Source organism: Canis lupus, chromosome 29, assembly GCF_011100685.1.
Source record: "Canis lupus familiaris isolate Mischka breed German Shepherd chromosome 29, alternate assembly UU_Cfam_GSD_1.0, whole genome shotgun sequence".
In the NCBI taxonomy this organism is placed as follows: Eukaryota; Metazoa; Chordata; class Mammalia; order Carnivora; family Canidae; genus Canis; species Canis lupus.
This window is the reverse complement of record NC_049250.1, coordinates 25,807,315-25,832,644: the sequence shown is the minus strand read 5'-3', so window position 1 is coordinate 25,832,644 and position 25,330 is coordinate 25,807,315. Positions and strand designations below refer to the sequence as shown.

Below are 25,330 nucleotides of genomic sequence, written 5' to 3'. Positions count from 1 at the left end.
TTGATATATCTGTTTCTCTGAAGGCTTAGATTATCAACTCAGATTACCTAGCTGTTCTGTGATTGGTAGTGGCAGTTTATATTTTACTAAAAGAGAGCAAAAATTACATATCTTCCAGGTTTTCAAATGTGTTGGCATAGAATGGAGAAAATTAGTCTCACACAATTTAGTTAATATCCCTATATCCGTGATTATTTCTGTTATCAGTGTATATGTCATGTATTTGCATGTTATCAATTTTCACCTGTTTAGTTTAAAATATAATTAATACAATTTATTTTGTCTTGTTTTTTTCTTTCAAAATATATCATTTATTTATTAGGTCTACTAATTTATCTGTTATAACTTCATGTTTTGTTTCTTTTCAGTTTTTCTTATGTTAATTTTGTAATTTCTGATTTATTTAGTTGGATAATTACCTCACCTATTTTCTCTCTTTTCTTTCCATTATCTTAGACCATGAATTCTCTTCCTAAAAACATTTTGGCTTTATTCTATAAATTTAGATAGGGAGATTTTAATTGTTTTCCATTGTCATTTACACACACATATGTACATAATTGTTACACATCTTATTTGTATGTATAATATACTGTATAAGACATGTGATGTATTTTATAATGTATAATACCTAATATATAGGTATATTAGGTATATATAATACCTAATATATATAATATACCTAATATACCATATATATATGTATATATATATATATATATATAAAATCTCAAAATGAGCAAAACATATTCACAAACATACCAAGAAAGATATATTATTAGGTAATGTAATATTGTAATTTATAATAAGAAATATGTATTTTTCTTACTCCTTGTTCCTGGCACAGAGCTCCTAAAATCCTTGGAATTTCCTGAGAAGAGAGCAATAAAAGCATCTTTTGTTATGTTAATGAGGTGACTCTGGAAAGCCAGTAGGTAACCAAGGGATGGGTATTGGTTGCCAGGGGAACCAACCACGTGATTAGTGGGTTGGACTGGCAGGTTCATTCCCTCCAGAGAGGGAAAAGAGGGGCTGGAAATTGAGTTCAATCACCATTGTCAATGATTTAGTCAGCTATGCCTACGTAATGAAGCTATTATAAAAACCCAATAGAAAAGCATTTTCAGAGCTTCCAGGTGGGTGAACATGTAGAGATTAGAGATATGATTAGAGATATGATAGATATGATAGAGATATCTCTTCCAGAGAAGATGGAAGCCAGGGCACAAGGATACAAGAGCACGTGGTTCCAGGTGTACTAAACAGATCAGATTTGGCCACTCAAAACTGGTGAAATCCAAAGGTAGAGAAATGAGTGATGGTGACACAAGAAAGGAATTTATTTCGGTGAGGTCAACACCAGGAAGACAGTGGACTATCATCTCAAAAACCATCTCCCAATATGCTGAATATACCATCGGGTTTATATAGGAAAATGTGGGGCACAAGTGAGTGGGAATGTGCAGATAGGCAGTAAAAGTCAAGTTGACCACTGTCATGGAGTCAGTCAGGGGCAAATCTTGCCGGCTCAGGGCAGTCCTTATTGCTTGAGGGGGTAGTTTCAGTTCCCATCCAGGGATGCTTTGTCCTCAGGGACTTCTGCCTGAGCCAAGAGATCAGCTGAGAGGAGAAATCACCTAGAAAGTTTGACATTAAAATGGAGGCAACTGAAGTCCTCTTTCAACCCTTGTACTGTAACTTGCCCTATGCATCTCTTTCATTTAGCTATTCCTAAATTGTATCTTTCTACAAACTAGTAATCTAGTAAGCAAAGTGTTTCTCTGAGTTCTTTGAGCTTCTCTAGGAAATTAGAACCTGAGGAGGGTATCCTAGGAACCTCTTATTTATAGCAGGTTGGTCAGTGGCACAGGTGACAACATGGACTTGCATTTGGTCTCTGAAATGGGGGCAGAGATCAGACTAATAAGACTGAGCCATTAACTTCTGGCATCTGATGTTATCTCCAGGTAGATGATGTCAGGATGTCAGGATTAAATGCTTGGTAGTGTTGAACAAAAACACATATCAGAACTAATAAGTACATGACAAGATGATAAGCAGAGAAATGTAAATTAAAACTACACTGAGATACCATTTCTTTTTTAAATGTTTTTTAAATTTATTTATGATAGTCACAGAGAGAGAGAGAGAGGCAGAGACACAGGCAGAGGTAGAAGCAGGCTCCATGCACCGGGAGCCCGACATGGGATTCGATCCTGGGTCTCCAGGATCACGCCCTGGGCCAAAGGCAGGCGCTAAATCGCTGCGCCACCCAGGGATCCCTGAGATACCATTTCATACCAATTAGAGGAACTTTATGAAATTGGACTAATAATGACAAACACTGGTGACAATGTGGAGAGATAAAACATTTCATATAGTTCTGGAAGACTGTAAGATAGCTTGGCCACTTTGGAAACTGGCAGTTTCTCAAAAAGTTAAACATAAATAACCAAAGGACCCAGCGTTCCTAGGATATATGAAAATACAAGTCTACAAAAAGACCTGTGCACGAATGTCCACAGCAGCATTATTCATAATGGCTAAAAAGTGAAAACAACCTAAATGTCCATAAGTTGATAGACAAAATGTGGTATATCTGGATAATAGAATACCCACTGAGTATTAAAAAGGAAGGAATTACTAGCTATACTCATTATGGATTAACTTCAGAAAACATTATTCTAAGTGTAAGAAATTAGAGACAAGAGAAGCCCTGGGTGGCACAGTGATTGAGTGTCTGCCTTTGGCTCAGGGGGTGATCCTGGGGTCCAGGGATGGAGTCCTGCATCAGGCTCCCTGCAGGGAGTCTGTTTCTCCCTCTGCCTATGTCTCTGCCTCTCTCTGTGTCTCTCATGAATAAATAAATAAATAAATAATCTTAAAAAAAATTAGACACAAGAGACTATATATTGTATGGTCCCATTTATATAAAATATCCAACAAAATTTTATAGAGATAAAAAGTAGACTAGAAGATACAGAGGCTGGAGATAGGAATGGGGATGGGAATGAGGATGGATTATAAGTGGGCATGAATCTTTTGGGGAGATATAAAAATACTGTGAAAGTAATTCATGGAAGTTATTACATCAGTCTATATTAAGTACTAAAAAGCATAGAAATTGTATACTTGAAATGAGTTAGTTTTATGATATATATCTCAATAAGTTGCTAAATGTATATATAGTTTTTGGTTTGCACTCTCTTACTTTTTATATCTTCCTATATAATTTGTGTTTTCTTTTTTTTTTATTTTTTAATTTGTGTTTTCTTCAGTTAAATAAAAGGAATATAGACTTTGTTAGTTTGACCTTTCAAAGCTGATTTAAGTTTTTGTAAAATTATGCAAGGCCAAATTTTGGCACTTTTTTAAAAGGGGTATTTTTTATTATCAGTGTACAAAAACTTAAAAAATATACTATATATTGATAATATTGTTTAGATTGTTTACATATTTATTTTCATTTTATCATTTAATTTAGTATAAAATAAAAATTTAACATTTCTGTTACAAATGTGTTTCTATTTCTCCCTGGGTTTCTTGATGATTTTGCTCTCTGTATTATTTTGTGAATGAATATTCTCTTGAATCTTCATTATAAATTTTATTATTATTATTATTTGTCTTTTAATTATTTTTGCCCTAAATTTAAGTTCTGCTGATTTAAAATTACTAACCCAACTTTCTGGGTTTTGTAATAATATTCCTAGAATAATTATATCTTTTTTATATTTGGCTCTTCCAGGTTATTTTGTGTATATTTTGTGTATGTTTGTATTTTGTGTATTTTGTGTATGTGTGTATTTTGTGTATTTGTGTATATTTTGTGTTTATTTTGTGTATGTGTGTATTCCATATACAATATATTACAATATATTATTAGGTTTTGTTCTTTCTTCTAATAGTATTTTATTTTATTAAAAATATTTTATTTATTTATTTGACAGAGAGCATAGAGCACAAGCAGGAGGGAGTGGCAGGCAGAGAGAAAGGGAGAAATGGGCTCCTCTTGGAGCAGGGAGCCCAATGCAGGGTGTGAGGGTCGATCCCAGGACCCAGGGATCATGCCCTGAGTCAAAGGCAGACATGTAACTGACAGAACCACCCAGATGCCCAAAGAGTCTTTTATTTTAAATGGTTGAATAAGCCCCCATAAACATTTATTTAAATCATATATATGCTTGGTTAATAATATCATTTATTTTTTCCCAGTGCTTCTTTTTAATCTTTCACAATATAAGCAATGCTTGTTTACTTTAAGGGAAGTTTGTGTTGTTTGCCTGATAATTTGGAATGTTAATACATTTTCTGGTGGCTTTGTTTATTACTTCTAGCCCTACACTTATTTAAATCTTCAGACAGGCTCAATAGATTTCTTCTTCTACTTAGGCCCCAACCACTGCTTCTTTTGTGTCAATCAGAAATCGCTAGATTATACAGCATTATTAAAGAACACAACCTTGCAGTGACTCATCACAACGAAGTTTATTTCTTGTTCAACGTGCCCTACAGTCTGGGCACCCCTCCAAAGCAGCTGTTCACTATGTGGCAGCTCAGAATCCCAGGCTGCTTCAGTCTTATGGCACCTACCTCTCAACACAATTCTCCACGGTCCACTCTGAAGGAAATGAAAGCGTGGAAGAGTCTGCATCAGGAATCCAACAGGTCAGCCCAGAAGTGACAGTAGTCATTTCTGTTGACATCCTTTGGCCATTAACTTAGTTTTAGGAAGGAGAGAGAATTACTTGTAGGTATCAAGAAGGAGAAGTGAGCAAAATACCTTTTTAAAGATTTCAACTCTATTATTTTATTTAGTGTCTACCTTTCTATCTTTAATCATTCTCATATATACACTTTTTTCACTCTGATAGTTGATCATAAACTGAGTACTGATTATAACCTACGAGAAACCTAGACTATTTTATCTTTCACTTTCTGTCCCCTTCCAGTCTTAACTTTATGATTTATATGATTTCTACATAATGCGAGATTATAAATTCCTGTCTTTTGAAATGCAAGGTCTAAGTTTAAATCCCACAACTTCTTCACAGATATATTTAATACTTATAATATATGACTTGGTATTACTATTTTGCTCTTCCAATATAGAAGTACAATTAAAACACAATGAAGCTGATTAGATTCTAATCCTTTTGGAATTAGTTTTTTGACTTTATTGTCACTCTCAGTTTTATTTCCATAATCATATTGTAAGCTCTTTGTGGTCAGAAGAAAAGTGACTTATTTTTCTATAACATCTAAGAGACAGTGTGGCACAAAAAATAATTTTTCAGATTTTTTTTTTTTAATTAGCAACATGTTCAGTTCTGAATCTCCTTTCAGAGGGAGTTCCTAAAGTTCTGGAGCAATACAGACTAAATAATAAGTGCAACTATTACGCAAATGTGGTAAATGAGGGAAAATATGATTTCAAATTTAATTAGATTTTATCTTACTATCACTATATAGAATTGGAATGGGAAATGGAATGTAAAATAATACATTTTGTTTTAAATCAATGCTCGCTAAATTTTATTTTCTTCATGCTTTGACTTTTCAAACATAATATTCAAATTGAAAACTTGTTGAAATAAATACATAGGATAAAATGATAGGAAAGTGTTAGATTAGATCAGACCAAGAGTACATAAGTTGCACAATAGCAAATTCTCCTAATAGAACAGAAAGAAAAAGGTTATCCATGGATTCCATTAGCTATTAACATTATAAATCTTCATTATATATATGTGTATATATGCACATGTATACATATATATATACACACACACATATATATATGCACAAATGTGAAGAGATCTTAAAAGTAAATGAGACATATCCACTGAAATTATTATTTTAGGGGATCCCTGGGTGGTTCAGTGGTTTGGCGCCTGCTTCGGCTCAGGGTATGATCCTGGAGTCCCAGGATGGAGTCCCACATTGGGCTCCTTGCATGGAGCCTGCTTCTCCCTCTGCCTGTGTCTCTGCCTCTCTCTCTCTGTGTCTCTCATGAAAGAATGAATAAAATCTTAAAAAAAAAACACAAATTATTATTTTAAAAATATGAAATGTTGCTTATCTAAATTATTAGACTTTCAAATTTAATACACAAAATAGTACTTTTCAATATTATACTATTAGATAACATTAAAATTTACTAAGAGTATTTTACATATCTAGTACCAAACATGCAAAACAGAATACAAAGAATACAAAGAGTATTATAATTTATTCAACAATGTCCAATGTAACATAATTTTGGAGGTTAAAAATACAACTTCTGACTATTGAAATAATGACAATGGAAAGCTTAGAAATGCTAGTGAATTACAGAAAAACTGTTTATATCATTACAACAAACTACCAGATTACCTATGAAAATATCATTTCAAAGCCTTATACTGCCATTTGAATGAATTTTTTTTTCTCATAAGGAAATGAGATATCATTATAGAGCTTATGTTTTAATAAGACTAAAACTTACGTAAAGTTTTAATAAATGTAAAACTTACATAAAGAGAACAGGATCTGTTTTGTCAGTGAGTAAAGAGATTTCAACAAATTTTTAGAAGCTGAAAAGTGCATCATAGTCAATTCCATAGATGGGCTTTAAAACATACTAGACACACTGAAGAAAATATTAGTGGACTAGAAAATAATAGGAGCACAGAGAGGCAAAATGATGGAAAGTAGGCCAATAAATAAATAAATAAATAAATAAATTGATTCATTAATAATCAAGGACCCAGTGAAAATGTCTGGCATGCATGTATTTGGAATCTATGAATGGAAAGAGATATAGAAAAGACAGAAACTTTATGGAAATAAATAATATCTAAAAATGTAGAATCTTAGAATGGAAAGAGATACAGAAAAGACAAACTTTATGGAAATAAATAGTGTCTAAAAATGTGCAACACTGTTTATGATGTCATCCTACATAGTCAAGAACCTCTAATAACAGTAAAACAAGATAAATAAATAGCATCATATTTAGCTTCAATATACCCAAAATTCTATAAATAAATGAAAATATTAAAAACAACTAAAAGGGAAAAAATAAAACATGAACTGTAAAGGAGAAAAATACGACTAAATGCTGATATCTTAACAAAATTAATGGAAGACCAAAGGTCTGTGAAATAACATCAGTAAAGTGCCCATTTTCCTCTCTCTGAATAGGCTTTCTACAATGTCTAAAATGTGAACTCATAAATGTGTCAGATTGGCCTTCTGAATTCATCACATTTTCTTCTTTAATTAAATTCAGGACCATGATTCAGGCATTCTCATTATAGCAATTTTTGAAACTATTTTTACTCTCTTTGATTTAGAAAATTTTGATCTTTGGTTTATAGAACTATTATATTTCTATTTCTCATGTTCGAGAGTATAAACCCACATAATTAAACTAACTTTTAAGTTGGTATTTTAAATTATAGACTGTATTGTGTCTTCCCTGTACTATTTTTCTGAGCTCTTCTTCTCCAGGACAGAATTAAATGTTCTCTCATTTAAGTATCCATCTAGTACAGTATTTATGTTTTAATGTTGATTTTATTATTCTGAAACTTTTTAATCATGAGGTTTTGGATAAATTGCAATTTCTCCGAGAGTACAAATATTTCTTCTTCTATTCATCATCTACTAAAATGCCCAGCACAGAGTAAGTGCTCAATAAATGTATGATTTATAAATAAGTGAATAATGGAGTGTTACTCTAATCTCTATTTATTTTACACTTTTTAAAGATTCAAATGACTGATTAATTCCCAATCCATATGTAGTGAGAGATTCAGTCTTCCCAATATATCACAGGATTCCATGGAAGGGGATGCTACTGAATACCTAGCAGATTAAAGTTAATCTACTAAAATAATACATGAAGAATGTCACTAGATGTTGGCAAACTAAATTTAAATTTAAAAAAGAATGTCATGTGAAATAAGTAAATAAAAAGATGGGTAAATTCTGAAATTCTGTCATCTTTCCATCATAAATTGCTGCTGATATAACATTGTGAACATCAATGCCATATATCAATTTAGAAGGAAAAGAGATTAGTAGTAGAGTTGGTCTCACTTTTGGCCAAAACACTTTCAAACAGACTTCTCAATTTGCTGATCTGTGCTCCCCCCATTTTTCTATTTATCCAGAATGCCTCCATCCCCTACATACAGCCTCATGGAGAAAAAGTTACTCAAATGAGAATACAATGAAAGCAAAATTTATTAAAACTAAAATCAGATCCTTGATATTAGATGTTTGAAAACAGGAGACTAAGGGAATCAGCAGCAGCACCATACTAGCTTCCACTTACCTACATGACAGTTTTATTTTTGGCCTTTATGCCTTGCTGTCATTGACTCCCAGAGGCCTTCTGCAGCAACCATTAGGGCTGGTGTCAAGGGTAATGGCCTCTTGTAGCAATAGCTTTCTTAGCAGCAGCACCTAGCAAAGGATCCCCAGTGTCTCCTGTTTTTCCAGCAGTTCTTGGATGTCTGATACACAAGAAGGCTCAGGATCAGACACAAACATCCATGTTAACAGAGCACTCATAGGAGATTCTCTGAGGAGAGCTCAAGTGCAGTTTTATGCAGCTGGACAGCTCTTAGAGTCCCGTGAGAAAATTGAACTCTAAGGTACTACCATGGCAAATTCTACCTCTCTCCTCTGCCATATGTAAATAGTGTGATTTCTGTTTTACAACCTTGTGACCTGAGGAGCACTTGGATGGCACCTGGGTGGCTCAGTGGTTGAGCATCTGCCTATGGTTCTCCCTCTGCCTATGTCTCTGCCTCTCTCTCTGTCTCTCATGACTAAATAAAATCTAAAGTAAAACAAAACAAAACCAACAAACCCCAAATGTGTGACCTGGAACCTCCCAAGTAAGAGGAGCTAATGATATTTTACCTAAAAAAAATTACCATGAAAATAAAACAACCCATTCAAGAGATGAAAACATTTCCAACAAATGTCAAGCCATCCATAAAGATCACCTATTATATATAAAAACACAAACAATCAATAGATATTCATAAGTAAATGAAAGAAGTTTTCTATCGATGTATTTTTTTCTATTAGAGAAAATGTACAAAAAATACTATACAAAACTATGGTCTTAAACTTTTAAAAATATATAGAAAATGATGAGTATATCAAGATTACTTGAAAATATATGGCATTCTAAACTTAATAAATGTATAAACAAAGTAATTTTGTCATCAGGTGATCATAGATCCCAAAATATGTCACCTGACACACAAAGACTAAGAGTTAAATAGTTGATTTTTAAGCACTAAATAAATAAAGTTTCTCTTTTTTGTTTTTTGGTTTTGTTTTTTAAAATGCAGCCACAAAGGGGCAGCCCAGGTGGCTCAGCGGTTTAGCACCTGCCTTCAGCCCAGGATGTGATCCTGGAGACCCGGAATCGAGTCCCACTTCAGGCTCCCTGCATGGAGCCTGCTTCTTCCTCTGCCTGTGTTTCTCCCTCACTGTGTCTCTCATGAGTAAATAAATAAAATCTTAAAAAAAAAAAAAAGTGCGGCCACAAAGGAACAAAAAGAGAGGTTAACTAGGAGTCAGCCCCGGCACAAAGCTCTGAAGGACCCACTTCTCCATCTCTGGCATAGGCAGTATACTGACAGACCAGACAAATAGTGGCCCCTCTCAGGGAGGGCACTAAGCAGCCCGTGTGGCTAATGGTTTCCTATTTGGGGGCCCCAGCTCCTAGGCATGGCCAGTGGTCACCAATTCAGTCCTTGTCCCCAACCAGTGCTAGGATGCCATCTTCAGGCAAAACTCAGGAAGCTGGCAGAGGGTCCCCATACTTCTACTGGTCCCAAGAGGCTTAGGAATGCAAGAAATTCCCTCTTATAATTTCTCAAACCACTGTCCCCTAAAATCAACCTCTAGACTGTGATTGTGTGGGTTTGCTTGAAGTTTTTATAAGGTTACCCATTCTTTCATGAACACATACAAAAAGAAACATCTCCTACCTCCAGCTCGCCCCTCTAAGAGTTGTTCAGTACCAATCAGCTGGTCTGAGAATGACTGATAACGGACTGCATGGGTAGGGTAGGTATTCCATTCCAATCCATGGAGACACTAATTAACACATCTAAGTTTGCAAAGATAGGAAATCTTAGAACCTAGACGTGAAAGAGACTGATGGCATGGAGAAGTCGGTGCTTTTAGGTTTTTTTTTTTACTGTTTTGCTTCTCTCAGGAGATGAGGCCTAACCATGTTGCCATAAAATATGAAAGGGAGGTAGAAGCAAAATGATTTATAAACAAAAAGCTATAGAGGTCTCCATTCTTAGGGAAACGAGTATCCATAAATAAAAATTTATAAAAGTCTAATTCCAAAATAGCGTTTTTAAGATCTTCCTTTTAAGGGTGAACTATTTCTACGTTTCAACACAGAAATACCTTTGTACTCCATTTGCAATCTGCTTCTATTTCTCATATTTATTTAAAATGTATTATCACTTATAGAAAATTATCAAATAACTTTCTGTGCAGTATTTGTGATTATGAGCTGTTTATCTCTTCATCTTAAAATATGTTATCTATATCATGTCATATAAATTCGGGATCTTGTTTTAGTTTATCAGCTGACAATTGTCAACTGAATATTGTCAACCTGACAAATGTTGTCATCATTGAGACTGGTTCAGTATGTCACATCATCCAGGTTAAATAATCTGAAGGAAATGGTGAATTTACCTATATTGAACAGCGATCATATACCTGGATCTCTACTTTCACATAATTTACCTCTGATTTCTGAGATACTTTGCAGAAGTAATGACCTACCACGATCTAAAAAAGGAAACCTACATGTCCTCATGCTTCAGTATTATGAATGCAAAGCTTTTTGGGTTTTTGTTTTGTTGTTCCAGAGTGACCTCAGAGATCATGTGTTGAGAATGGCAGCCCCACGAGATTAAATGAACCTGGATCTACAAGTCTCTGTTCCTGGAGGAAAGCCGTAGGCCACCTGTATTGGACTTTGTATGAGAGAAAAAAAAAACTTATATGATGCTAAGCTATATAGCTTTGGGATTTTTTGGGATTTGTTTATTGCCCCACTTCACAATCTCAAATATTCTTTACTGAAATATACTTGACATATATTAGTTTCACATGTATGACACAATGATTTGATATTTGTACATATTGTAAAATAACCACAATGACTCCTGTTAAAATTCATCATCACACAAAGTTATAATTTTTTTTCTTAGGATGAGAACTTTTAAGATCTGTTTCTATTAGTAACTTTCAAGTATACAGTACAGTATTAACTACAGTCACCATGCTGTACATTATATCCGCAGGACTTAGTGATTTTATAACTGGAAAGTTGTACCTTTTGGCCACCTTCTCTCATTTTGCCCACCTGCCACCCTCTGGCTCTGGCAACCACCAATCTGTTCTTTATGTCTGTAATTTTGGATGTTTTTCCAATTTGTTTGTTTTAGATTGCACATATGTGTAAGATCATATGGTATTTGTCTTTCTCTGTCTTAGTTATGCCTTTGGCATAATGCCCTCAAGTGTCATCTGTCTTGTCCCAAATGACAAACTCTCCTTTTTTTATGCTAAATAATATTCCATTATATATATATAATATATATATATAATATATATATATTTATATATAATTTTCTTTATCCAGTCATCCATCAATAGACATTTAGGTTGCTTCCATATCTTGGATGTTGTACAGGATGCTGAAATGAACATGGGGTGCATGTATCTTTTTGAGTTAGTGTTTTCATTTCTTTTGGATTAAAAAAAACAGAAGCAAAATTCCTGGGTCATATGATAGTTCTAATTTTTTCAGAAACCTCCATACTGTTTTCCATGGTGGCTGCATCAATTTACATTCTTACCTACAATGCACAAGGATTCCCTTTTCTCCACATTCTCAGTTCTTGTTATTTCTTGTCTTTTTGACAATAGCCTCCTAAGAGGTGTGAAATGGCATCTCACTGTGCTTTTGATTTACATTTCCCTGATGATTAGTGAGGTTGGGTACTTTTTCCTTTATCTGTCAGCTCCCAGCTGACCAGGGAGCCAGACATGGGACTTGATCCCAGGACCCTGGGATCATGACTTGAGCCAAAGGCAGATGCTTAACCAACAGCCATCCAGGCACCCCTCTCTGCACATTTTTTAATCAGATTGTTTGGGGCTCTTCCTTTATTCTATTGAGTTGTATGGGTTCTTCATATGTTTTAAATATTAATCCCTTATCAGAGAGATGATTTGTAAATATTTTTTCCCATTCATTAGATTGCCTTCTATTTTGTTGATTTCCTTTGTCATGCACAGACTTTGGTGTGGTCCCACTTGTTTATTTTTGCTTTTGTTGTCTTGCTTTTGATAATAAATCCAAAATATCATTGCCAAGACTGATTTCAAAGAGCTTACCATCTATGTCTTCTTGTAGAAGTTCTATGGTTTTAGGTCTTATGTTCAAGTTTTTAATGCATTTCCAGGTAATTTTTAGTATGGCAAAAGATGGTAAATCTATTTCATGGTTTTGTATATGGCTGTCCAGTTTTCCTAACACCATTTGTTGAAGTGACTTTCCTTTCCCCATTGTGTGTTCTTGGCTCCTTTACTGTAAATTAACTGACCATACATGAGTGGGTTTATCTCCTGGCTTTCTACTTTTTTTTCCATTGCTCTTCATGTTTGTTTTTATTCTTATACTGTTTTGATCACTATATCATTTTAGTATAGTTTGAAATTAAGAAGTGTGATGCCTTCAGCTTTGTTCTTGCTCAAGACTGTTTTGACCTTACAAGGTTTTTTGTGGTTTCATACAATTTTTAAGATTGTTTGTTCTATTTCTATAAAAGAAATGTCCTTGGAATTTTGGGACAGATTGCACTGAATCTGTAGATCACTTTGGGTAGTATAGATATTTTAATAATATTAATTTCTCTAATCTATGAGCAAAGGATATTTTTTCCATTGATCTGTGTCTTCTACAATGTCATCTACCAGTGTCTCAGAGTTTGTGTATAGGTCTTTTGCCTCCTTGATTAAGTTTGTTCCTAGGTCTTTTATACTTTTTGATACAATTGTAAACCAAACTGTTTTTTTTTTAATTTTTCTTTCTGATAGTTCATTATTAGTATTACAGAAATATGACATATTTTATATTAATCTTTCATCTTACAGCTTTACTACATTTGTTTATTAGTTCTAATAGTTTTATTAGTTTTATGGTGGAATCTTCAGGCAATTCATGACATGAAAATGCCATGTCATCAGCAAATAGATAGTTTTACTTTTTCTTTTCTGATTTGGATAACATATTTATTTTTCTTGCCTAAACTGCTTGACCTGCAGCTCAGACCAAGCCCTGGTGTCTGCACATGTTGGGTTCAAGTTCTGACCAGCTTCTGCAGAACCAACGCCATTCCAGGCCCTTTCAAGGGTTTTGTTCCTCAAGGTCCACTCCATAGGGTACCATATTTGCTGCCCACTCAGTCTGAGGAAGTGAGTGGGCTTGTGGGCAATGCAGAATTCTCATTGGACCAGATCCAGTGGCTCAAGTGGAGACTTATGCAGCTAAATGGACTAGCCCTCTATTTCTGAGGAATTCAACAAAGTCCCTGACCTGGAGCTCAATCAGATGTGATCCAAAATTCACCATGACTTCTTTGACAACAGGAACTTTGGCAGAGGGTCCATCTGTCTGGCTCACAAAATCAACTTTGAGCACTTCCTGACCCATCATGTCATACTTCTGACCTACCCAGACCACTATGGAAGAAGAATAGGTACAGCTATGCTAGAAAAAAAAGCTGAGATTTCTGTTCCACATGTATGAGTTAGTCAATAATGCCCAAATAACCCTGGAAGAATATGAAAATGTGGTCAAAGAGGTCTTGAGGATTTTGCCTACAGCATTGCAGATGGGGCCATGATGGAGGTAGCCAGCATCTGCATGGGGCAGATGGAGCATGGTCAAGTGTAAGAGACAGTCACTTTCAATGACTTCCTAAGAATCTTGCAGGGAATAGACATTAAGAGCAAGATGCACATCTGCTTCATTGCCATGGAAACCATTGCTCTTTGTCACTGACCCACCACCCCCCTAACAGAGAAAATGCACTTTGCACCAGGACAACCTTCCTAGATACATGGAGCAGCTGAGGCCCATTAGGCGTCTTTTTGCTACAGCTCTGAAAGTTTTCTTATTGGTATGTTCACGTTCTATTACATACTGGGTTTGTGTGTTGGAGGTGGGTGGGGGAGGGAGAGAGGAAGACATAATTTTTTCTTTTAGTTTAGAGGTTCCTGGCCGCATGATAAATGAAATTCAGACCTAACAGGTTGGACTGCATATTTTCCAGAAATTCTAGACTTTCAGTAGGTTACAGTAACTGGATAGGACATGGAGGTTGATTCCCTGTGGGAGATGCAAGTATTTTCAGTGAATGAGAAAAAGGTGGCAAATGGATGTTTAAGAGAGTAAAGTGTAGGCTGTAGCACATCTACTAATTGCCCTTAATATCTATGCTTTTTATTCTATACTAATAGAAAAAAAAATTTTGTTGAGCACATGGCTCTCCAGAAAAGCTCTATTTCTCAAGATTACCTGCAGCTAAATGTGGTTATGCATCTAATTTCTATTCATAGTATATGAACAGAGGTTTTATGTACAGCTTCTAGTCAGTGCCCTTAATACAAATTTACCATGTCTTTCAATTTCTTCTCTCTGTAGTTGGAATGGGGATAAAATGACAAAAACTGGAATAAGCATTTCAGACCAGAAGACAAAAACTAGATATTGAGGGTGATTAATAACAAGCTAGATTAAGTCTGGGGCCCCGATGACTTCATGGAGACAAACCTTAATAACAAAGGAATAAATAAAATAAATAAAATAAAATAAATAAAATAAAAAATAAAATAGCAGTAAACTTTTAGAGTGTTTATAAGCTCTTGTGAACTATGGCTATTTGTTTCAATAGCAAAGCCATCATCCTAACTGATGCCATCAGATTTTGGAGATTAAATTGCTTTACTATTTGGGAGGTAATTTATTTAAAAAATAATATCTATGATAAGGAAAAAATTCTTCAAATATATAAGCAAGAAAAAAAAATATCCACAAAGTGATAGTCAGTTTAGCTTCAAAACCAGATCATTGCGGGAATATCTTCCTAACGTTTTCTTGTCCAAAGGATGATTCAAAAATTTTATAACCAGAAAAATTGTTTTTTGCATATGAAAGAACTAAAAATCATTCTCATCTGGAAAAAGACTAGAAAGGACATATTACCCATACTACTCCACCAATAGTTTTTTTTAATTAAAAATATACTTACCATATGTGAATATGAATTGCATCACCCTCAAAATTTATATGTTGAAATCCTAACCTCCAGTACCTGAGAATGTGATCTTATTTGGAAGTGGGATCATCACAGATGTAGTTAGTTATGACGAGATCATACAGAAGGAGTGCAGACCCCTAATTCGATATGACTGGTGTCCTTATGAAAGAGGAAATTGGGACACAAAACACACATACAGGGAGATACCATGTGAAGATGAGGGCAGAGATTGGAGCAATACATCAGAAACCAAAGAATACCAGAGGGCCAGCAGATAACCAGAAGTTGGGAGAGAGACAAAAAAACAAAAACAAAAAACAACAACAAAAAAAACCCGAACCTTTCAGCTCTCAGAAGAAACAGACCATGCCAACACCTTGATCTCAAACTCTTAGCCTCCAGAGCTATAAAGCAATACATTTCTGTAAAGACACACAGTTTGTGGTACTTTGTTACAGCCATCATAGCAAACTAATACACTTATTCAATTGACATAGTAAAAAAATAAAGAACTAATGAATGGAAAATCCATCATATTAAAGGATTAATTATGGATATTGAAACTGGTTAAACTTGGAAATAATCTCTAAAATGATTATTGGAAATGTGTTTACAGAACAGAATGCAAATGTCAAAATGATATCTCGAAAGAGAAATAATAATGTGTTGATAAAATATGCATGCCTGCATAGGAATGATAACTTAAATACCTTTATTCACTCCAATTGCCTTTGAAATGTTTGTCTTTAACTCAGAAATCTTCCTTCCATAAATACATAAACAGAGAAATGTAAATATTTCTTTCATGAGACATAAGTGTATCAGTACACAAAACTGAAAAAGGATTTATTCAGTAATAAAGCTCATGGGCACTGGAAGTGCACCTTGATTTTTAAAAAACTGAGAAATTGGACATGTTGGACATGTGACCTTTATGATCTTTGGTTCTACTTCAGAATTTTAAATGTAAAGCCTTAAAATTTAAATGTTGTGCTTTGAAATTATTTGTAAAGGGTAATGTATAACTGAATGTACAAACATTTTATTCATTCTTGATTATACAGAGGTTTAACATTTATTCAACAAAGCTTTGCATCTAATAATGAGTACACTTGATGCTTTTAAAAGCTTACTAAATACCACCTAATTTTTTTTAAAAGGTGTTGGAATTCAACTCCAGTATTTAGTTCATTCCATACTATGTGTTTCTCTGCTTAAAATAGGATTTATTTGAACTGAAAAAAACAAAAACATTTTGTGAACTTTATACAAATATTTCATTTCATGTATGTATTTATTATAAAAACATGGTAGCTAAATTATTTCCTCTCACCTATTTATTTCTTTTTCTTGAAGCAACTTATTTATTTATTTATTTTTTTATTCAGTTGGTGCTTCAACTCTGGGTTTTGTTTCTTTGATATTCTTTCAAATGTAAGTAGATTCTCCTAGTGGTCCCAAGTGACAGAGTAACTTATTTCTGCAGTAGCAATATTTTGTTATTCTACTAAGCTCATGCAGTAACCTGAAACTGTTCAACTGAGTCTGCTCTAAATATGTCCTGCATAACTTTCAACTTTTTATAAGACTAAAAGGTTTAGATTTTTTTTTCCTTTTGTAGTCCCTCAGGAATTCTAAAAACAAAAACTTACAATCACTTTATACTTTAAACAAAAAGCTTGGCAGGTTTTTCACAATGTTGGTTAAACAAAATTTTAAAGTATAGTTTTTGCAAGTTTGGCTCAAGACCAGATGACACCATAAAATAAATTAAAACAAAAGATTTTTAACTAATGAATCATCATTGTCACTTCCAAAAGGATTGTATGACTTCAGTTCATAAAAGATTGAGTTGTGCTCATGTGAATGTTCATTTTCTAAAGATTTGTTACTATACAAGGTAACATTTATTCGGGAACTATGATGAAGTAACCAGGTCACACCTTTGTTCCTATGGTGATTATTCTTATTTAATGAACATAATAATAAGCAATGTTGTCAGGAATATTAAATTTTAAGTGTGAAAGCAATGACGTTACTCTCTGCATGGAGGGAAGATTTTATTATTAAATGAAGACATCTTTTTCAAAGTGACTTTTTTCTTTTCTAAAAGAAATAGTTTTATTTCATATAAACATACAATAGAAAAAGTGGAGTTTTCTGAAAAAAGCATCACCCCCGTTATGAATTTTATTACTCATTCTGTAGTTCCAAGGGTATTTGTTTGAATTGTAAGGTTATTACCCTAATTTATAACTTTTTACGTAATGAGTATGATGTTGACTGGGTCAATGATCAAGGTTAGTTTCTTTGACTGAAAGAAAATTGACAGACAGGATATTCATATTTTGGATGTTAATTAGAATTATATGATATTTTTCATATTTACATCACTCATCCTTCCATTTGTATTATTTTAGTTAAAGTCAATTTGTTAATAGCTTTAATTCCATTTACTCACTAAAGGATAGACTTATGTTTTCCAGTATGAAAAATCATTTGGATCTATTCAAAGACTTTAGGATCATTAATTACTTGACCTGAGATTTAAAAAATAATTATTTAATTTAAAACTCATATTTCTATTCTTTTGTGCCTGTAGAAACTGTCGAAGTAAATTCCCCAAATACGAATGATTCTCAAAGCTTTATTTGAATACATTTATTTTAAATACACACAAAAATGTATGTATTATGCGGAAATAGAAACTATTGATGAGTAAAAGAAAAAAAAAACCTATATGAGTGAATATACATTTTAATTTTTTTTCTGATAAGACAAAACCACTGGCAATATTTTGATATATAAGCTTCATTTTTTTTTTTTGCTTCCTGCAAATGAAGAAACCTCTCAAAACTCCCTATATTAGTTGACTGTGTAGTTCATTGTATTAAAGGTAATTTTACATGTTCATGGCTAACAATCCATTAAAAATTAAAGTTCAGTTGATTTTGAATGCTTATTTTAAATCTTATTTCTAATATTAAGAGATACATATGTATATTCATATGTAAATGAGCAAGTGTTTGATTCTTCCTTATTGCAATGCATTTTTTAGATTCTTGGGCATTCCCATACAAATGCACAGGCTCAGATGAATTTAAATTAATGGAATTTCAGAAAAATCAAACATTTTAAGATGAGTTTTCTCCGGCATATTTTCACATCCTCAGCAATTATTTACTCATATTGTTTTATAATCATGAACGTTTTGCGAGAGGACTGCTATTAAGAATTCATCTGTTCTTAATTTACTCCTTACCTAAAGCTACAGCACAATGTTCTATTTGTAATATCAAGGCAATTGGTGTATGTAAAAAAGGACTGATATTAATTACAGAAAATTGTCATCAAATGGAAAAGAAAAATGAAGAGTCTATGGAGGCTTAATCCTGATTACAGCTTAAAATTGCTCTCTCCATTAACACAATCGACACTCCCAACTAGCAAATTTTCTAGAGGAACAAGTAACCAGATATTTTTCATGGAAGATATTTTTCATTTTATGCTTTTCTATTTCTTTTATTTCTGCCTATTGAATAGCAATTAACTAACTTTTAAAGTCTGGTGTAAAATTTCATTTCAAAAGTATTAAGAGATAAAACTTAGCTAATTATTAACATTTTTCATGTTTTACTATGCATACGTTCAGTGGTTGTAAAACAGCAGCTACCAAAATGCACTAACACAAATATTTTAAATATAAATTTAACATGAAAAGATGGTATTATCCAATGTAAATAGTCACTAGTTATACAGATTTTAACCATGTGAATTGGATTAACTTCAAAGGATCGGAATGACGTTTGGTAAATAATCACTTCCAGTACATTAGTGCACTGGAACCTTTGCATTTCAGAAAGAGATAATTCACCCCACTTTGGTGAGCAATTTTCTCACTATAGAATTGAATTATTATACAGTCAGATCCAGTACTCTAGATTTATGGGACACCTGGTTTGAGAAATTAAAAGTGTTTAAAAAACATTATCTTAGCTACCTTCTTCACAACTTCATATGCTGCATTGGTCACTGACTAGTCCATTCCATCATCTGTTCACCAATTCAGTAAGTTTATACCAACTTACCTCCCTGAGCAAACTAGGATATGAATTTTCACAAACTAAGTAGTAGACTGCAATCTTTGTACAATATCATGCACTATCAGCATCTCTCTTTACCCTTATATCCTGAGCTTTCTGCAGGCAACAGATAAAAAAACACAACTATCATACTGATGCTGAGGACAACGAAATTTTTAAAGCTTTTTTCATCAATAAAAAAAGAGAGAAAAGTACAATAATTTAAAAATAGTTTTGTACTTTCTAAGAACACCAGGTAGTTAACTTTTTGTATTAAATATTGGGTTTCACCTTAAAACCTTTGAGATTCAATCTTTTTACTCAATAGCTTCAAGGTGTTCACCTATAATTTCAATGTCACCATTTCCAGCTGAGAATATGATCAAGCATGAATCATGGAGAAGGCCTAAGGTTAGAGAAAATGATATTTAAGTCCTAGTCTTTTTGGCTAGTGCCTTTGTTTTAGAGCTTGGGGGTGGAGGATGAGCAGAGTATGGTATGTCTTTTATTGAGATATAATTAATCAATTATGACTGATCCACTTTAAATGTATAGTTCAATGAATTTTCATATATTTATAGAATTGTACAACCATACCATGGTTTAATTTTAGAAACATATCCATCACCCTAAAAAGAAAGTTTATGCCACATCCTATTACCACCCTCAGCACGGGGCAACCAATAATTTGTATCGTCTCTATAGCTTTGCCTTTTCTGGACATTTCACATAAATGAAATCATACAATATGTGTTTCTACATGGCTGACTTCCTTCACTCAGCATAATGTTTATTAGTTTCACACATGTTAACATGTATCAGTGCTTTATTCTTTTTTTTATTTTTCCTATGGTTTTTACACAATTTAAGTACATTTGTTTCTAACAAAAATAGCTCTGTGTAGAGATATGTGTAATTTTTACCTCTTGGGCTATTTTTTAATGGAACTCTTGACCTAAGACAGATAAAACTTACATTTCTCTTAATTTTAAAAAATAAACATACAAACTATCTTGATGAAGACAATGAAAGGAAAATGTAAACCAAGAAAAAGAAAGTTACAAAGCAGAGTAGTAGTTGCTTGCTTTAAATTTCATTTTATTTTATTTTATTTTTTTATTTTTATTTTTTTATTTTTTTTATTATTTTTTTTTAATTTCATTTTAAATAAATATTTTTATGAATGCCTTCTGAGGTTAATTGTAGTATAGTAGTTGTTGATTGTGTATAAGCAGAATTATCTTTTATGGACAGGTTACTATTTATATCTTCAGTAGCAAGATCCATCATCCTCCTCTTAATTTAAAAGTTGAGTGTTGGGATGCCTGGGTGGCTCAGTGATTGAGCGTCTGCCCTTGGCTCAGGGCGTGATCCTGGAGTCCCGGGACCAAGTCCTGCATCAGGCTCCCTGAGTAGAGCCTGCTTCTCACTCTGCCTGTGTCTCTGCCTCTCTTTCTCTGTGTCTCTCATGAATAAATAAATAAAATTTAAAAAAAATAAAAATTGAGTGTCTGTAGCCTCTCATATAAAATAATTGTGTGATCTAAAAATATATATGGTGCTACCAGGACAAATATTTGAAATATGCACAAATCTGGAGCAAATTTGCACACCTCAAAAAGGATATATTTACTTTATAAATATATAAATATTTATATATTCAAAAAGTAAATTTTATGAATGCTGTACTTGAAGGTTTATGATGATTAAAGACTGGTGTCTCAGGTCCTGGAAAAAATTGGGGTCAGAGTAAATAATTGTCTGTTAGTTCAAACATCTTTGTAGGCATATCTCTTTTTTCTTTTCTTTCCTTTTTAAAGATTTTAAAATTTATTTATTCATGAGAGACAGAGAGATAGGCAGAGGCATAAGCAGAGGGAGAAGCAAGCTCCCTGCAGGGATCCTGATGTGGGATTCAATCCCAGGGCCCCGGGATCATGACCTGAGCCCAAGGCAGACACTTAATCACTGAGCCACCCAGGTATCCCTACAGTAGCCAAGGTATTGACGCAACCATAGATGAATGATAAAGGCATGGTATATATACACAATGGCATATTGCCCAGCCATAAAAAAGAATCAGATCTTGCCATTTTAAACAAAAACGGTAGAAGATAATGTTAAATAAAATAACTCAGAGAAAAACAAATACTATAATGATTTCACTCATATTTGGATTTTAAGAAAAATTAACATACACACAAAGAAAAAAGAGACAGACAAAAAGAAATTATTAAATACAGAGAACTGGTGGTTGCCAGAGGGAGTGGGTGTGAGAGTGAGTGAAATAGACAAAGGGGATTCTGAGTACATTTATCCTGATGATCACTGAGTAATGTATAGAATTATTGAATCATCATATTGTATACCTGAAACTAATACAGCAATGTGTCAATTACTTTCAGAAATTTTTTTAGTTGGAAAAAAATACATACTAGAAAAATAGACATCTGGTAGCAGAATTTCCCACCTTGGAGGACACACACACACACACACAAAACCTTTGAAAACCACTTACAGGATGAAAGATTTCTATTATTTTCCCCTATAATAGCAATATATATTTTTAAAAATATATTTCATATATTTAAACTTGATATCACATAATCCATCTAGATAGCATTAGACTAAAACATTTCATAATAATAAATCCATTCCATTTTACCTTTCAATTAGGTGAATCTTATACATCTATAAGATGCTATAAAGAATATCTGAAGTTATTCGTACAGAAATTCCACATCATTCCTACTATGAAAAATGAGTTTGTATTCCTGGTATTTGCTATTATAACAGACTTCACCTTAGATTAAGCATCTTGTTCCAACAAATTATTTGAACACCTTATCTGTGTCAGATAGTATGATAGGGTCTATATTTACTTTGGAAAATAATATAAAGTATCTTCCCTGAGGGAGGAAACATAGTGTAATAAGTTAAAGCATCACTTCTAAAGAGAGATTCCCTGGGTTCAAATCCTGTCTGCTACCTATTAATCTATAACCAAATATTGTTTTTTTAACAACTCTAAGCCTCAGTTTCCACAGCCATGAAGAGTGATTTTCTTCTTCTTATGGATGTTGTATGAATTTATTTTTATTTATTTTTGTTGTATGAATTTAAAGAAGCAATTTATGCAAAATAATTAGCACATTGTCTGACATAAACAAAAACCACAGAAATATGTTTAAAAAAATAAAAACAGCTTCCACTTATTTACTAATGGTTTCTCTGAGTCTAACCAAATCTGATATAATGTTTATTCCAGAAGAAACTTTAAACAGTGAGAATGATATCCATAGTTTTCATAAAGACTCGATGGACAACTTCTAATATAAATCTTCTTCATAGTAAGTAGGCTGAGTTTATTTGAATACAGTAATTCAAATGTAGAGACTACAATCAATAGAAACTAAATCAGTGAAGATTTAATCAGAATATAATCTGCTGAATATCACTAAAAGCCAGATTATGTCTTTGACAATGTGAAGACTAAAAGCCTCAAAAGGAGGCCTGAGACATCATTTTTTTCAAAATTTGAATCATCCACATATTTATGAATCTTATTCATGTTTATATATTGCCTATTATGCAATAGGTATTTTCTCAGGCATTGGTATACAAAGGTGAATGTATAGAAAATAAGAAAGCACACCATTTTTAGTAATATTAAGTGTAGCTAGAGATCACTTGGCAAAATAATTTTTTTTTCCTCCAGAATTTACTTTATACTTCTTTGAAAGACCTGATTCTTTTCAATGAAGTATGAGTCAAATGAAATATACAAAAAGGATGTTATTAAAATGATTTTGTTTATAATTATGTATTAGATAACATGTAAATTGTTTGTTTTCCATGTATTGTAAATATTTTTTAAACACACTTAAATATTCTATGCAAATGCTTAGTGTACTTTGTTATTACTACCGAGTCTAGTCTTATTTCCATCAACAACTCTAAACATTTCATAAGGAATAGGGTGATAAAATCTTAGATTTGAGCATCATGGATTGTAAACATCTCCCTGAATATAAACTAAGCGTAGCCAGAGACTTCATATCAGTGATGATTGAGGTAGCTTGGAAAGATAATATACTTTGAGGAGTATATCATTTGTACTTTTATGTAAGTAACTTATTTAAGAAGCTCTGGTCCAAAAGCTTTGTAACATACCAACATTTAGAGGGATTCAGGAAAATATGCACAAAAGCACAAAGGCAAAATAAGAGCAGCAGATCCTATATCCATAGCAACGTATTTGACTGCTCAGAAAGGGAAAAAGGGGAAGAAAGAAGAAAGCTAACCATTGCCACTTCATGGGTGGAAAGAGAAAAAGAATAAAGTCTGAAAAGGTAGAATAACATAAGCCATGAAGGGTCGTATATGTCATGCTAAGAATTTTAGACATTCTATTCAATATGTTGATATTTGTAGACATTCTTCAGAAGGAGAGTTACAGTACATGTGATCTTGAGTTTTAAAATATGTACTTTGTTAATAGTGAGGAAGAAGAATCCACAGAGTACAATACTAAAGATGAGAAAACATTGAAAAGACTTGTAAAATAAAATGATCCATATACAAAACAAAAGTAGTCAGAACTTTATCAAAAGTATTGTGTCATTGGCTATTAATTTTGAGTTATGTGGATAAGATGAAAAATGTACCTGTGGAATACTTATGTGTATGGTCATTTGTACTTGGAAAAGAAGTAAGTAACAAATTTTGTTTATTTCTAGCAGAATTTCCCTGAGCTTTTAAAAAGTAGTGATGAACAAGTGGAATTTGAAATTAATAACACAATACTTTTTACATCTGTACCCCCCAAAATGAAATACTTAGATATAAATCTAAAAACCTGTATAAGATCTATATGAGGAAAAGTACAAAACTATTGTTAAAGAATTCAAAGAACTAAAGAAATGAGATATATTCCATGTTCTTAGATAGGAAGTTTCAATATTTTCAAAATGTCAGTTTTTTCCAACTTTATCTAAAGATTCAGAGCAATCTCAACCAACATCCCAGCAAGTTAGTTTGTAGACATAAATGACAAGATTCTAGAGTTTATACAGAGAAGCAAAAGACTCAGAATAGTCAGCACAATAAGGGTGGGGGGTGACAAAAATGGAGTATCAACACAACCTGACTTCAAGACTTACAATAAAGCTACAATAATCAAGACAGCCTGGTATTGGTAAAACATAGACAAATAGGTCAATGGAACAGAAAAGAGAGCCAAGAAATAGATCCCCATAAATAGAATAAACTGATCTTTGATAAAGGAGCACAGGCAATACAATGGATTAAAGACAGTTTTTTCAAAAGATGGTGTTGAAACAACTGGACACATACATCAAAAATAGGAATCTAGACACAGACCTTACACTTGTCACAAAAATTAACTTAAGATGGATCAAAGACCTAATGCAAAACAAAAAAAATATAAAATCCCTGGAAGATAATATTGGAGAAAGCCTAGATGATCTCAGGAAAGGTGATGTCTTTTTAGATACAATACCAAAAAGCATTATACCTATGGCAAATGCCAAATGCATAACCTATGAAAGAAATAATGGATAAGCTGGACTTCATTAAAATTAAAAACTTCCAAAAACCATAAAATAAAAATGTTTTTTGAAAAGCAATGTCTAGAGAATAAGAAGAGAAGCCACAGATTGGGAGAAATATTTACAAAAGACATTTCATAGAAGACTGTTATCAAAAACATACCAAAAACTCTTAAAATTCAATAGCAAGAAAACAATCCTTTAGAAAATGGGCTCAAATCTTAACAGACTCTCACCAGAGAAGATACACAGATCACAAATCACCATGTGAATAGATGCTGCATATCATATGTCATCAGGGAAAGGC

At 33.1% G+C, this 25,330-nt stretch overlaps 1 long non-coding RNA gene and 1 pseudogene across 1 annotated transcript; both read left to right on the top strand.

Moving 5' to 3' along the window:
* The first annotated feature begins 1,002 nt into the window (after window positions 1-1,002).
* On the top strand, window positions 1,003-11,561 carry LOC119866681. The gene is made up of 3 exons (XR_005380889.1): window positions 1,003-1,136; window positions 4,393-4,668; window positions 10,908-11,561. It is a non-coding gene; the product is annotated as an uncharacterized LOC119866681 (long non-coding RNA).
* Window positions 11,562-12,449: 888 nt separating this feature from the next.
* On the top strand, window positions 12,450-14,150 carry LOC100682635 (annotated as a pseudogene).
* Window positions 14,151-25,330: the final 11,180 nt, after the last annotated feature.